A 16,147-nucleotide genomic window follows, 5' to 3' on the forward strand; every position below is an offset into this window, starting at 1 on the left:
CTTGAAAGAAATTGCTGTGGCTGATATCGAAGAGATTACTGCCTATGTTCTCCTCTAGGATTCTGATGGATTCCTGTCTAACATTGAGGTCTTTTATCCATTTTGAGTTTATCTTTGTGTACGGTGTAAGAGAATGGTCGAGTTTCATTCTTCTACATAGAGCTGTCCAGTTTTCCCAACACCATTTATTAAAGAGACTCTCTTTTTTCCACTGTATATTTTTTCCTGTTTTGTCGAAGATTAATTGACCATAGAGTTGAGGGTCCATATCTGGGCTCTCTACTCTGTTCCACTGGTCTACGTGTCTGTTTTTATGCCAGTGCCATGCTGTCTTGGTGATCACAGCTTTGTAATAAAGCTTGAAATCAGGTAATGTGATGCTCCCAGCTTTATTTTTGTTTTTCAACATTTCCTTAGCGATTCGGGGTCTCTTCTGATTCCATACAAATTTTTGGATTATTTGCTCCAGCTCTTTGAAGAATACTGGTGGAATTTTGATCAGAATGACATTAAAAGTATAGATTGCTCTAGGCAGTATAGACATTTTAACAATGTTTATTCTTCTGATTCCAAGAGCATGGACTGGTCTTCCATCTTTTGTGCCTTCTTCAATTTCTTTCATGAGTGTTCTCATGTCCTCGAGTACAGATCCTTTACCTCTTTGGTTAGGTTTATTCCCAGGTATCTTATGGCTCTTGGTGCTATAGTAAATGGAACCGATTCTCTAATTTCCCTTTCTGTATTTTCATTGTTAGTGTATAAGAAAGCCACTGATTTCTGCACATTGACTTTGTATCCTGCCATGTTGCTGAATTGCTGTATAAGTTCTGGTAGTTTGGGGGTGGAGTCTTTTCGGTTTTCCATATAAAGAATCATGTCATCTGCAAAGAGAGAGAGTTTGACTTCTTCATTGCCAATTTGGATACCTTTTATTTCTCTTTGTTTTCTGATTGCTGTTGCTAGGACTTCTAATACTATGTTGAACAAGAGCGGTGAGAGTGGGCATCCTTGTCTTGTTCCTGATCTCAACGGGAAGGCTACAAGCTTTTTTCCATTAAGGATGATATTTGCTGTGGGTCTTTCATAGATAGATTTGATGAGGTTCAGGAATGTTCTCTCTATCCCTATACTTTGAAGTGTTTTAATCAGGAAGAGATGCTGGATTTTGTCAAATGCTTTTTCTGCATCAATGAGAGGACCATGTGGTTCTTCTCTCTTCTCATATTAATTTGTTGTATCACATTGATTGATTTGCAAATGTTGAACCATCCTTGTAGCCCAGGGATGAATCCCACCTGGTCATGGTGGATAATCTTTTTAATGTGCTGTTGGATCCTGTTGGCTAGGATCTTGTTGAAAATATTAGCATCCATATTCATCAGTGATATTGGTCTGAAATTCTCCTTTTCGGTAGGGTCTTTGCCTGGTTTGGGGATCAGGGTAATGCTGGCTTCATAGAAGAGGTCAGGAAGTTTTCCTTCTGCTTCAATTTTTTGAAACAGCTTCAGGAGTATAGGTGTTATTTCTTCTTTGAAAGTTTGGTAGAATTCCCCAGGGAATCCGTCAGGTCCTGGGCTCTTGTTTTTTGGGAGGTTTTTGATCACCGCTTCAATCTCGTTACTAGGTATCGGTCTATTCAGGTTGTCAATTTCTTCCTGGTTCAATTTTGGGAGTTTATAGTTTTCCAGGAATGCATCCATTTCGTCTAGGTTGCTAAGCTTATTGGCATATAACTGTTGATAATAACTTCTGATGATTGTTTCTACTTCCTTGGTGTTATTTGTGATCTCTCCCTTTTCATTCATAATTTTATGAATTTGGGCTTTCTCTCTTTTCTTTTGGATTAGTGTGGGCAATGGTTTATCAATCTTATTGATTCTTTCAAAAAACCAGCTTCTAGTTTCATGGATATATTCTACTGTATCTCTGGTTTCTACCTCATTGATCTCAGCTCTAATCTTGATTATTTCCCTTCTTATGTGTGGAGTGGGTTTGATTTGTTGTTGATTCTCCAGTTCTTTAAGGTGTAGAGACAGCTGGTGTGTTCTGGATTTTTCAATTTTTTTGAGGGAGGCTTGGATGGCTATGTATTTCCCCCTTAGGACCGCCTTTGCTGTATCCCATAGATTTTGAACTGGAGTGCCTTCATTCTCATTGGTTTCCATGAATTGTTTCAGTTCTTCTTTGATCTCCTGGTTGATCCAAGCATTCTTAAGCAAGGTGGCCTTTAGCTTCCAGGTGTTTGAATTCCTTCTGAACTTTTCCTTGTGATCGAGCTCCAGTTTCAAAGCATTGTGATCTGAGAATATGCAGGGAATAATCTCGGTCTTTTGGTATCGGTTGAGTCCTGATTTGTGACCCAGTATGTGGTTTATTCTGGAGAAGGTTCCATGTGCACTTGAGAAGAATGAGTATTCTGTTGTTTTAGGGTGGAATGTTCTGTATATATCTATGAGGTCCATCTGGTCCAATGTGTCATTCAATGCTCTTGTTTCTTTATTGATTTTCTGCTTCGATGATCTATTTCTGAGAGAGGCGTGTTAAGATCTCCTACTATTAGTGTATTCATATCAAATATGACTCTCTATCTTGATTAACAGTGTTCTTAAGTAATTGGCTGCTCCCATATTGGGAGCATAGATATTTATAATTGTTAGATCATCTTGGTGGATAGTCCTTTTAAGGATTATGTAGTGTCCTTCTGTATCTCTGACTACAGTCTTTAGTTTAAAATCTAATTTGTCTGATATGAGAATCGCTATCCCGGCCTTCTTTTGAGGCCCATTGGCATGAAAGATGCTTCTCCATCCCTTCACTTTCAGTCTGGGTGTATCTTTACGTTCAAAATGGGTCTTTTGTAGACAACATATGTATGGGTCCTGTCATTTTATCCAATCTGCAACCCTGTGCTGTTTTATGGGCACATTTAGGCCATTCACATTTGAGTGATTATTGATAGATACGTTTTTATTGACATCGAGTTACCTTTGAAGTCTTTCTTTCTGTAGACTGTCTCTGTATTTCTGTTAAATGCTATTCTTAGGATTTTTCCTCTTTTATAGAACCCCCCTTAATATTTCCTGCAGTGTCAGCTTCGTGGTTGCATAGTCTTTTAAGCCTTGCCGGTCTTGGAAACTCTTTATCTCTCCATCCATTTTGAATGTTAGTCTTGCTGGATAAAGTATTCTTGGCTGCATGTTCTTCTCATTTAGTGCCCTGAATATATCTTGCCAGCCCTTTCTGGCTTGCCAGGTCTCTTTGGACAGGTCTGACGTTATTCTGATGGGCTTCCCTCTCTAAGTAAGGAGCCTCTTTGCCCTGGCAGCTTTCAAGAGATTATACCTACAATTATAATTCCTCAGTTGACTATCAGGTGTCGTGATGTTTTTTTGGAATGTATAATCTTGGGTGAAGACTGTTCAGCCTCTAGTACATGAATGCTGGTTCCATTCGCGAGATTGGGAAAATTTTCATGAAGGACTTGTTCCACTATATCTTCTAGACTTCTTTCTTTCTCCTCCCCTTCAGGGATTCCAATAATTCTGACATTGGAATGTTTTATGGTATCATTTATTTCCCTGATTCTGTTTTCGTGGTTTCTAAGCTGTTTGTCAGGCTTCCTCCTGATCCTTTCTCTCTGTTTGTCTTCCAGATCACTAATTCTATCTTCTGTCTCAGTTACCCTAGCTTTGAGAGAATTTAGATTAGATTGGAACTCATTGAGAGCATTGTGAACCTTCTCCCTGGTAGCTTTAAGCTCCGCCCCAACATTGTGAACATCCTGTCTAGTCGCTTTCAGTTCGGCCCTAATCAATTCCGTTTGGTTCCCCATGGCTTTCTCCAACCTAGCTATTGCCTGGATAATTGTCAGCCTGAATTCTCTTTCCGACATATTGTCTATATTGATAGCCTTTAGCTCTGTTGCAGAAGGTCCATCCTCTGTATTTTTCTACTGTTGGGCTTTCCTCCTCCTAGTCATTTTGGTGGGAGATGACTGAACAGATGTAGCTGGATGTATCAACTGTGGTGCAGTCAAGGTGCACCCTGGAACACTTCTGAGCAATCAGGATTCCCCACCCAAACGAGAGACAAAAGAAAAGCAAAAGAAAAAGAAAAGAAGAAAAAAAGAGAGAGAGACAGGAAAGAAAGGGAAGATGAAAGAGAAGGTTCAGCCCAGATGGGCCCCAAGGTAAGATTTATGAAGTAGACAAACAAAAAGAGACAAACAAAAAGACTGATACAAGTATATGACAAGAGAAAAATATATATATATGCAAATAAAGGAAGAACCTCGTCAAAAAGAACGCCAAATGTAAGATTTATATGCTATCAGGACAAACACAAAAACACAGAAACACTGGTGGAAGAAGAAGATGGGAGAGTTCTTATAAATTCTCAGTGTGTGCGAGGAAGGTTGTTTTGATTCTTCCTGGATGTATCTTGATATCTTTGTTAAAGGACTCAACTTTCCTAAGATAAAGGGGATTAAAAATCCGTTTACCTATAGGGGTAGTATTGATTGGGGAAAAGGGATTACTTTGAAGTTTAACTCTATATGAATATTAGAGGATAAAAATAAAAACGAATAAACTAAACTAAAATTTTTAAAAAAGGAATTCAAAAAATAAAAATGCAAAAGAAAAACATAGGTGTATGTATCAAAACGTTCAAGTTAGAAGGGTATTATGGAATTTGATGTACTGTACAGCTCGCTGTGATGGTAAATAGGTTAAAAAAATTACCTATGTGTAAAAAAAAAAAATGAACCAGAATAGTGGGAACGAGTGAACAATAGAAGTTTTCCTATGACGTATGGTTGTTCTCTTGTAGCCCTTTCTCTCTCTCTCTCTCTTTTTTTTTTTTCTTTCTTGGTTTGTTTTCTAGGGGAGGGGCCTGCCACATGGGTTGTCAGTCAATGATGTTTCCTGAGTTAAGTCCTCCACCCCCCTCAAGAAGGTGGACTCTGAGGAAACTGGTTTTTTTCAGGCTTTTGTTCTCTGGCGGTTTTTATGTTTGTTCACTTTTTTTTCTCTCACCTTGACTGCTTTTGATGGTTTTTGTAGTTTTAGAGGAAAACAAACCGCACCCTGATCTCCGTCTCAGAGAGAAGCCTCAGTCTGGGTGCAGAGCCTAAATAAGTTCCCCCTTGGCTGCTGGCAGAGCAGGTTCCAAGTTGCAGACCCTGAAGACGCAGGATCTTTTGCTTGTACCCAAAGCCAAGGCAGTGGCGGCTATCTGGGAGTTCCCGACCGCCAGAGAGGTTCCAAGCAGCAATCGCACACTGAGATTTTGCCACTGGCCTGGGCTGGGAGTGCCTGGTCTTGCTGGGTCTAAGAGTGCCCGGTTTGCCTGCACCTCTTTCAGGGGCGGCTATGGGTCACACGCGTCTCAGGCACTGAGAACGGGGCGCAGGTCCGAAAGCACCAGGCTGGGCTTTTGCTCTCCTCTGTCAGGGGAGAGTTTGGGGCATGTGGCTTAGGCTCTGAAATAATGGCATGGGTCAAAGAGTGCCAGCGGGGCCTTTGTAACTCTCTCAGGGGAGTATGAGGGACATGCGCGAGTATCTCAGGCTTTGTAGTAGGGCTCCTGCGTTCTGTTGACCCGTGTGGCTCCCATCCCCTCACAGGAGCTAGAACCCACGCATTCTTGGGCATGCTGGTGGCTTAGGGACCAAGACCTGGTTTCTCCGCCACACTCTCTCTGCCTCAGCACTGGGGAGGCTGTCCTGGGACTGGGGACTTAAACCCCTGTCCCTAGCCGCCCCGATTCCCACAATTTTCCCCTGCAATCCTTTGCTCTTTTGGAGTGCTTTCAACCAGTCTCCAAGTTAATGCTGGTCCCCAGACGCAGGGCACTCTCGCTCATATTGGGGTATTACTTTCCATCCGGTCACTTCTGGTGGCTCCCTCCCCCTTTTGTTTATCTTCTGATATCAGTCCCCATTCCCACTCCGCTTTACCTGCCCACTGGCATCTTCTGCCCCTGTGGAGATCCAGACGTGTATAATTCTGATCTCAGGCTGATTTCATGAGTGAATGGAGTTTTTTGGTAGGTAATCAGCTCACTTTGGGGTACTGGCTGAAAAGGCGCCTCCTCCTACTCCCCCACCATCTTGTCCCCTCCCACCTCCCCCCCCCTTATTATTTAAGAAGGTGTTTTAGAATTGTGTTAATCATCTAGGGGAGTCAACTAGAGAGGGGTGTGTATGTGTCTGTGTGTGTGTGTTTCACTAGGATTCCCATAAGATATTGCTTTTTTCCTCATTACTTTCTGTTTTCCACTGATGGTATTGAATTCCTCTTGCCCATTCTTGATAAAACATCATGTCCCTAAGGCTTACACTAATGTTGAAAGAAAACATTCATTTTTTTCCCCCTTTGAATATGTGAAAGATTGATTGTGGAGACACTTCCATCTTCTCTCTTACAGTTATCTCTTTAGATAATTTGGTAATCTCTTTAATAATTTGGCAATCAAATGCACTTGAAATATATCAGTGAAATAATTTTATTCCTTTTATCAGTGGCAAAAATTTTTCTAATTTACAAGTGGATCAAGAGACATATACATACTTCACAGAAATATATTAACTATCTAAGAGACATATAAGTATAAGTGATACACTGAGCATAAAGCAGTGTAAACTAAAAGGCCTGTATTCCTGAAGTCATTTAAATCATCATCTGTCTTCCAATCAGGCTTCATTAAGTCAAAACAGATTGATGAGTGTTTATCTCTTTCTCGTAAATTTCCAGGAAGGAAGATGCCTCATTTAAGGAGTAATCATTACCTATATATGTACATATATTCGTATATATTTAGATATAAAACATATGCTATTTAAGAAAACTCAAGTTTAACTTGATTTGACCTTGCATTAAGTATTTTCTTCTTTTTAAGTTCACAGAGCTCAGGGTAATCAGATTTATTCCCATTTTATAGAAAGAAAAAAAGAAAGAAAACACTTGCCTACATTCCACAGAGAGTTAATCAAAAAATTTATAAAAAATTGAAGAAGAGGTTTTTGTTTTTGTTTTACTTAATGCTAGAATTCTTTCCATCAATCCAGCTTATTTTTTTTTTTAAGTCTAAATCATCTCTTAGAAAATTCTCATCAATGGAGGAAAAACCTTGGGTGGCATAATTTTTCTCTTATACCTTATCTCTTCCACTGAAAGTCTTCATTAATGCTTTAATAAAAACTGCTTAAATCATGCTCCATTGATGGTAAATATGGTGAGCATGGGTTAACTTTGCCCTCACTGTCCATATTTCCATATATAAAAATGAGTTTGGTTTCAAGTTTTTGTGCTTGGGTATTTATTAGTCTTGCTGAGTAATTTTGCATCTGGTGATTTTCATAGCTTCCAAAGGACTTGAGACACAAACCTAGAAACCCTCTGAAAGTCGAGCACACTGGATCCTGCAGTAGTTGTTGATATCCAGGGGTCAGTTTGGTTTGGCTGCTTTCCAGAGCCTGGAATGAGAAAGATTCCCTGAGACTTTCGTCAAGCCCTTCTTGTAAATGACCCACATCTTGTCTTTAATTGGACTTTTCTTCCTTAGTGTTCCAGCTCTCTGTCCCCACCCTGACCTCTTCCATCTTTTCTGTCTTTTCTGTCTTCCGATGTAATAGTAACACCTGGGAGTCCAAAATGGCATAATTTTATCAAACGCATTTTCTTTTGTCTGATTAGCAGAAGCTGACTTCTGTGTTTTTTCATGCCTAATTTTCAGCCAGGACTTCCCTCGAATCTCTCTTACACTCCAGTTTCTCCTTCAGTTCAAAAGAAGTTTCCCTTAATGTGTTTAACAGATGCTACTTCCCAATGCCATCTTTTCTGAGTACTGAAAAGTGCTCTATTGTGGAGCCTAGCGTATATGCTTAAATATACAAACACAGCACTACTTCTTTTCTTTATTGACTTGCACTGAAATCTGTGCCTCTACTAAATAAGACACTTCACCGTCCCAGTATCAGGGCGCCCATGTGCGGAGACATTTGTGTCTCCTTAAAATACATCAGAACTTCCCAGTTTTGCCTCCAACAATATTTTAACAGATAACTCACTGCCAAAACCCAATCAAACACTTTCCAAATCTTCTCGACAGCATTATTGATGACAGATGGTTAGCCTCCACATTTCACCAAACCATAGGACAGTATTAGAAATCACACTGTCTCTATATGATTATGTATGCAAGCAGCATATGGAATCTCTGTTCAACTCTTGACCTCCACAAAAGCATAAACATTTAGAAGAGTTCCAAAATACCAGAAGAGCTATAATTGCACACAGTTTTATGAGAACTGTTTACTTACTGGTCCTCTAGCTGAAGGGGAGTTATTTGTTTTTCTTTTCATTGGAATCACAAGTGTCATTCTACTATATTTATAATGTCCATTCTGAGAGGTTACCAAAGAAAGGCAGCTAATTTTCCATGAGTGAAAATGCTCTGAAAATAGATTACTCAGAGCTTGAAAATGTAAAATCTGTTGTTTTCAGTTAGGAGTTTTTTGACCAGAAATCAAATGATACATGGTTTTTCCTAATTATTATTTACGTTCTATTTCCTAATTAGTATTTGGTTCTTTGTGAAAGTTAATCCTTAATCTTTAAGTATCAAAAAGGCAATTAATAATATGGAAAATATGTTGTTAGTATAGCTACTCATGTAAAAAGACCCTAAGATTTTTAGGATAGTTATAAATTTAAATAAGTCCCTTAGACATCAAAATATAGTATCATAATAAATAACTTACTGTGGATGCTTGGAATGACTGTCATGTTCTTAGCTTCCTCAGTACCACTATATATCCATATATTTCCTTCCTAGATTATTAACTCCCTGAAGGTGATGATTATGTCTGTCTTCCTTACTTTTGAATCCCTAGCAGTAAGCATGGACTCTGTTCCCATAATCAGTGCTCAATAAATGACTATCTAGATGAATAAATAGGTGGATAAATGGATGGATGGATTTATCTAGTGTTAAAGCGTATTAAAATGTTTACTTTTGGGGGCACCTGGGTGGCTCAGTGGGTTAAAACCTCTGCCTTCGGCTCAGGTCATGATCCCTGGGTCCTGGCTCTGGCTCAGCAGGGAGCCTGCTTCCCTTCCTCTCTCTCTGCCTGCCTCTCTGCCTACTTGTGATCTCTGTCTGTCAAATAAATAAATAAAATCTTTCACAAAAAATGTTTACTTTTTCTTAAAGAATAACATAGTGAGAGTTAGAATACATTGTGGGTAAAAGCCTGGCTTTAACTCTGGTTCCACTTACCAGCCTTATAAAAATAGGTTTTAAAATCTAGGCCCTTCAATTTCCTCATCTTTAAAATGAGAATAGCAATACTTCCTACAACATGAGACTATAGAGGCAGTGTTTTGATGGTTTTGTTTGATGGTTTAATTTTGATGGCCAACCACATTGGCTCTGGGGATGGATTTCCTATATATGAATTTATGTGCTACACTTAATAGTTATATGATCTTGCTGAAGGTTTTTGTGAGAATTTGGTAAGTTGATACTTTTAAAGTTATGATACCTAGGGCTTAGTAAGCACTCAAAACAAATGTTGGTTGTTTTTTCATATAATATTTTCTCATTTTTGAAACAAGTGAGATATTTTTGTTTCTCTGATTAGTTAAAAAGAAGAGAAAATCAGTAATTTCAGTTTAAGAGCTATAAAATATGAATCCATCAGTCAAGTTGCAAATGTGAAAAAAAAATGTGCTTTAGGGCAAGGAGATGGAAAAATAACCCTTCAGTATAATAGAACTTAACATAAAATGGTTATTTTTTTTTCTCTATCCATCTATTTCCTTCTTTCCTTCCTTCCTTCCTTCCTTCCTTCCTTCCTTCCTTCATTCATTCATTCATCCAACAATATATATTGAGTTCCGGCTCCGTGACAGGCACTACTCTAGGTGTAGTAACTATAGACAGTAGTTAGCAAATAAACAGAAGTAATAGCCTTCAACAATACTTAGAACCATGCATGTTTTTTAGTGTTGTTTGTGTGGGTGTGTATAGAAAATAGTGATAAGCAAAATAAGTAAATATATAGTAGGTTAAATTCATGTTATAACTTATGTTTAGGAAAAGATAGCTCAGAGAGAGATTATTTGGCATTGGGCAGTATAGTTTTTCCAGATTGGACAGGAGAACCCTCATTTATATGATGGACTTAAGATAAAGATTAAGCAGAGGGTGAAACATGCTGGTGTCTTTGGAAAGGACAACCAGTCAGAGTGAGAAGCAATTGGAAAGACTCTGATGAGGAATACTAGCTAGTATATTCCAGTAACTAGTCTTTTTGCACACAAGCTCTAAAAGGAGGAAAGTTGTAGGAGATGAAGTTAGAGAGGTAGGTGGGAGTGGACTGGACCACGTAAGGCCCTAGAGGCCAATGGAATGATTTAACTTTCACTTGTAAATCTGAATTTTTTTAACAGGAGAATGAAATTATCTGATCAACATTTTAACAGGATTATTTTAGTTACTTTATTGAGAATATGCAATAGTGAGGACAAAGGTGGAAATAGTGTATGGAGACTTTTGTGATAACCCGAGTAAGAGGATGTGCTCTTGAACCAAGGTGTGACACAGGACTGTGAAAAGTTAACAGATCCAGAAGTTATTTTGAAGTTAATTAGATGTGAGGAAGGAAAGTACAGAGAGACACTTTTTAAAAAAAATCTGGAGCTACCGGAAAAATAGAATTGCTGTTAACTATTTAGGAAGGCTGAAGGGGGTAAATGGAAACTAGGTGGACTGTTTCAGACTAGTGGGGATTTTGAGTAGGCCACCATATCTACGTATCTCAAGTTCAGAGTAGAAGCCTGGATTGGAGGTTCCCAGGTGGAAGTCATCATCATAGTGAGAACTTGAAAATGCACCTCAAAATAGTTTCAAAAGCCTTTTGCATGAAAGAGAAATAGAATTCAATGAGCAAAATACAATTATTAGTTATAAATTAGAAAAAGAATATTTTTAATTTATATCACAAAGATTAAAACCCTAATACATAATTTCTTTAAAAAGAGGAGGAATATATTAGTTATAGGCAACTCAACAAATAATAATAATAATAATGCAAATAGCCCCAAAACATGAGTAAGATGCTTAAACTCATTTACAATGAGTTTAAGCATCTTACTCATGTAAATGTAAAACTCATTTACAATCTATCATTTAAAATGATAGATTTTTAAGTGCAAATCATAGTGAGATAATACATCAAGAACTTATAAATGTTTTGGCAAGGCTCTGGGGAAATAGACACTTTCATTTATTGCTGGGTAGGAACGTAAAATGTCATTCTAAGGGAATTGGGAAATACCCAGTAAAATATATGTCTTTATTCTTTTATTTAGCAATTCCTTCTAGTAATCTACGTGGAGATACCTTTCAAAAATACAAAATGATGTATGTACAAGGATGTTGATTTTGACAATATTTAAAAGAGCAAAAGCCTGGAAACCACCTGTATGTCCACCTAAAATGAACTGGTTTAAAATTATATTTCCCCATAATACAGCATCAATCCTCCATAAAATGTAATGAGGAAGACCTCTATCCACTGATATGAGGTGATTTCAGAGTATTTGTTTAAATGATGAAAAAACTGCAGAAAATTCTCCCCGCTTATGGAGTGGGAGAGAGAAGATAAGATGAAGGAATCAGGATGGAAGCAAAGACTTCTTTGGATATATATTGCATTGTATTTTACTTTGGAATCATAGAAATAATTTCTAAAATGGAATACATATTAAACAAATAATTCAAATAATTTCAAATTTTATATTGTGTGTTGAATAATCACATAGAAAAAAAGATGACTTCATGTTATTTAAAATGCAATATTTCTACTGTATAACTCTAATCAATATTTTAAAGACAAACATCTATTTAAAAAATAATTGACTGAATTCAGTAGACTTGTTTTTATTAGTTATTTTATTATTTATTATTTATTTGTTTGTTTATTTCTTTCTCGAATGTATGAGTGGGAGGAAGGGACAGAGGAAGAGAGAGAGAGAGAGAGAGAGAGAATCCTAAGCAGGCTCCATGCCCATCATGGAGCCCAACATGAACTTCCATCTCATGACCATGACATGAGCAGAAATCAAGAGTTGGACTCCTAACTGACTGAGCCACCCAGGTGCCTCAGTAGTTCCATTATTATTTCAAATATATTGTCAGTTTTATAAAAATCAGTATTTTCAGGACATGGGAAAAGTATAAAATCAAATTAATTAAAACCTATGGTTTGAAATATAAACTATAAGATCAGTATAAAATCATCACTAATTCTCATTTTTGCCCAATACAATATATTTTTAGTTCTGTCCATAAAAAGCCCTAGAATCAATGACAGCAGTTGTTATGGGCACACCAATACCAGATTGTAGTCTCTCAATACTATTTTTTTAAAAAGTGTTTCATTAAAGAGATTAACCTTATGTTTGTGATAGAAATTGCAAATTTGGGGGGCATCTGCGTGGCTCAGTTTCTTAATCAGCTGCCTTTGGCTCAGGTCAGGGTTCTGAAATGGAGCCTTGCATCAGGCTCTCTGCTCATGCGGGAGCCGGCCTCTCCCTCTTACTCTTCCTGCCACTCTGCCTACTTGTGCGCTCTTTCTCTTTCTGTCAAATAAATAAAATCTAAAACAACAAAAAAAAATTACAAATTTTGTTTTCCATTTTACTTAACTTTGTTTTTGCATAGATATATTTTTCATGCAAATTTTATTTTTAGGTACTTTATTATTTTTAAATTAAAGTTTATGTGTTTTTATTCACAAATAAATAGGCTTTTCTTTCTCTCACATTATAAATGAATTTACTCATGTTTTAGTCCATTACTTCTCTGGTTTTACTTCTGATATCTTTAGAGAGTGTTCTGGTGTTTGATTAGAGGTATAGATAAATTTTGTCTTTTTATTTTCCCAGATGGCTGTGCAATTTCCTCAATATCATGTATTTTTAGTCTTCTATTTCAAAATGCTAACTGTATCATATGCTGAATTTGTATACATGTTTGTTCTATTTCTGGACTCCCTATCCTATTTTATTGATCTATCTATTAATAAATCTACTGTTTATTGTAAATTTTTTTTTGTAATGTGCTTAATATCTAGTAGACTTAGTATCAATAATTTCTCATTTTTTTCATAGTTCTCTAAAATATTTTTATTTTTAAAAATTTCCCATGGGCATTTTAGAATCACCTTTCTTAGTTCCAAAACAAAACAGCAATAATAAACAACCCTCTCCTCTCCCTGAAAACAAAACAAAACAAAGCAAAACAAAAGAACAGACTTGTCTTTTTCTTGGTCAAGTACACTCTTGTGTCTCAGAACTGTTTTTAAAATTTTTCCTCACAAAGGATTTGAATATTTCTTATTAAGTATTTCTAGTTATTTATATTTCATTTATTTATATTAGTTATTTATATTGCAGTTATTTATATTTATATATGTATATGTATATGTATATGTATATGTATATTGTGGAACCACCCAAGCTTAGTGGTGTAAAGCAGCGATTTTGTTATGCTCATAGATTCTGTGGCTCAGGAATTTGGAAAGGAAAGAATAATGACAGCACTCTCTTTCGTCTCCCTGACATCATTTGAAGTGTTGAGGGCTGGACATGAATCAGTGGCTGGGGCAGAAATCATTTGGAGGTACCTTCATTCACATGTCTAACTGCTGATACTACACTAGTGTAGTCAGTGTTGATACTGGCTGTTCTCAGGAATTTCCAGCTGGGGCTGTCATTTAGATACCTATATATGACCTATATATGGCTTATCTGTGTTGCCTGGGCTGCCTCACAGCATGGCAGCCTTGGATATAGTACCTAGTATTCAGGATCCTGAAGGTAAGTGTCCTGAGAGAACCAGATGGGAGCTCTATCACCTTTGATAACTTAGCTTCAGAAGCTACCCTCATGACCTAGTTATTTCCTAAATATCCCACCTCATAATATCATCATTTTAGGCATTAGGATTTAACATATGAATTTGTTGGGGGGGGGCACAAACATTCAGCCCATAACAGATACTAATCTTATTTTCACCCCTTATAAGAGTGTTGATATTTTTGCCTATCCAGTGAATTGTTGTCTTTACTCTTAAAGCCCAATAATTTTATTAGGATATGTCTTGGCACACAGATTTAGTGTATAGATTTACTTCTTCTTTTAGTTCAAATAACTTCTTAAAATGATATTTTAAAATATTAATTCTCTCTTATTGTTTTTCTTTTTTGGAATCTTGAATTATACATATACTACATTTCCTTTACTTGTTATCTATCATTCATTTAATACTTACTTGTTTTCATCTCCTCATTTGTTTCCTATTCTTATTTGTAATTGTCAGACTCTTTGTTATAGTCTCCATGTCATCATTCTCTTTCAGTTTTAAAAAAAATTTGTGCTTTTTTCCCCCTGAGTCCTGCCAATTCTTTTTTACCTTTGCTGGTTTTCTGACCATCACCTCTTATTGTCTGTGTTATCTTAGAACTCTTGTATTTCTGCTTTGTGATCTTCCTTTGTAGCTGCAAATAAACTGTTGTTTTTAAAATTCTTATTGGGATATTGGGTTGAAATTTTTAACTGCTATTTTATAAGATATTTTTAGCAAATGTTCCTTTATGTTTGAAAATTTCTTTCATTTTTTTCACTTTTTTTCTGACACCATTTTAATTTTTTAAAGATATTATTTTATTTATTTGATATATATAGAGAGAGATCATGAGCAAGCAGAGAAGCCGGCAAAGAGAGAGGGGAAACAGGCTCCCTGCTTAGCAGAGAGCTGGACGTGGAGCTTGATCCCAAAACCCTGAGATCACAACCTGAGCTGAAGGCAGAGGCTTAACCCACTGAGCCACCCAGGCGCCCCACCATTTTAATTTTGTGTGTGTGTGTCTTTACCCTTTCCTTTTTTGGTTCTCTTAAATGATAACAGCATTTTCCTAGATGTGAGTATGAGATGGAATAGAGTGGACAGTAATAACTTCCCTGATTCACAGTGCAACCCAGAAGAATAGTATAGGCATTAGGAAGGTATGGAAAGCAACCAATTTAAAACAGACATCTCAGCCAACCATTATAGGTTTAGAGAAAAAAAAAACCCAAATTAAAATATTTGGGAATGACTTTTTCTTGAAAATCAACCTTGAGTTAAAAAAAAAAAAAATGCTTTGTTATACTGTGGCACTTCTATGTAAGGATCCCTTCTTTGCCTGTTAGAACCTCACTTGGCTCTGAAGAACTTCCACATCCAGTTGTGTGTCTCCTCTGCTTATTCTGTTGGCTGTTGCTACCCAAGGATAGGCCTTACTTTCCAGTATAATCCACTCACTTTTATAAAATGGAGTTTTGCTGACATTTCTCTAAATATATTCTCCTCTGCACTTGTCTAGGCAATTTTTTTTTAATTTTTTATTTTTGATAAACATATATTTTTATCCCCAGGGGTACAGGTCTGGAGGCTTAAGTGGGTAAATGAAACAAAATGTCTAGGCAATTTTTAAGTCTTCTTCTACCTCCAGTTGCTCATGCCCAAATGTCTTTCAATACTGTTCAAAGAAACTTGCCCACAGTTTGGGGCCCTCACCTTTTGGTGTAGATATTTATTTTGCTATTGGTTTCTGAGATTAGCCTCTGCAGTGTCAGCACTCCCTAATCTTCCCTACCACTGCAGTATGGCTGCTCTGGGGCCTTCCTGCCAGGCTTAGCTGGTTTCAGTTGCTTTTGGCAGCATGAACACATAATTTGAAGTTTGTGGGTTTTCTTTGTCTCCTATTTTAAGTGAAAATGGAGTTTGTGATTTTTTTTGTTCTTTTCTTTTCATTATCTTGTTGCTCTATTTCTAGCAGAACCAGACAGATTCAGAATTAAGCAGCCATCCTGCTCTTCCAGAATCATAATTAATATAATTATTTTTGTCATAGTGAAAATATGAAGGATATTCTTGCTTAGGTCAGGTAAATAAAGAATGGACTTTTCCTGTGGAAATAAAAGACTCTAAAAAATGGATCCCTTGGCAAAATATATTTCCCACTGGTGAGTTTTCAAGATATGCTCTGGACATAATTGAGAGGAGGCAGCTCGATAAGCTTGTTAGATAAGCA

The sequence above is a fragment of the Mustela nigripes genome, chromosome 6 (genome assembly GCF_022355385.1).
Source record: "Mustela nigripes isolate SB6536 chromosome 6, MUSNIG.SB6536, whole genome shotgun sequence".
Lineage (NCBI taxonomy): Eukaryota > Metazoa > Chordata > Mammalia > Carnivora > Mustelidae > Mustela > Mustela nigripes.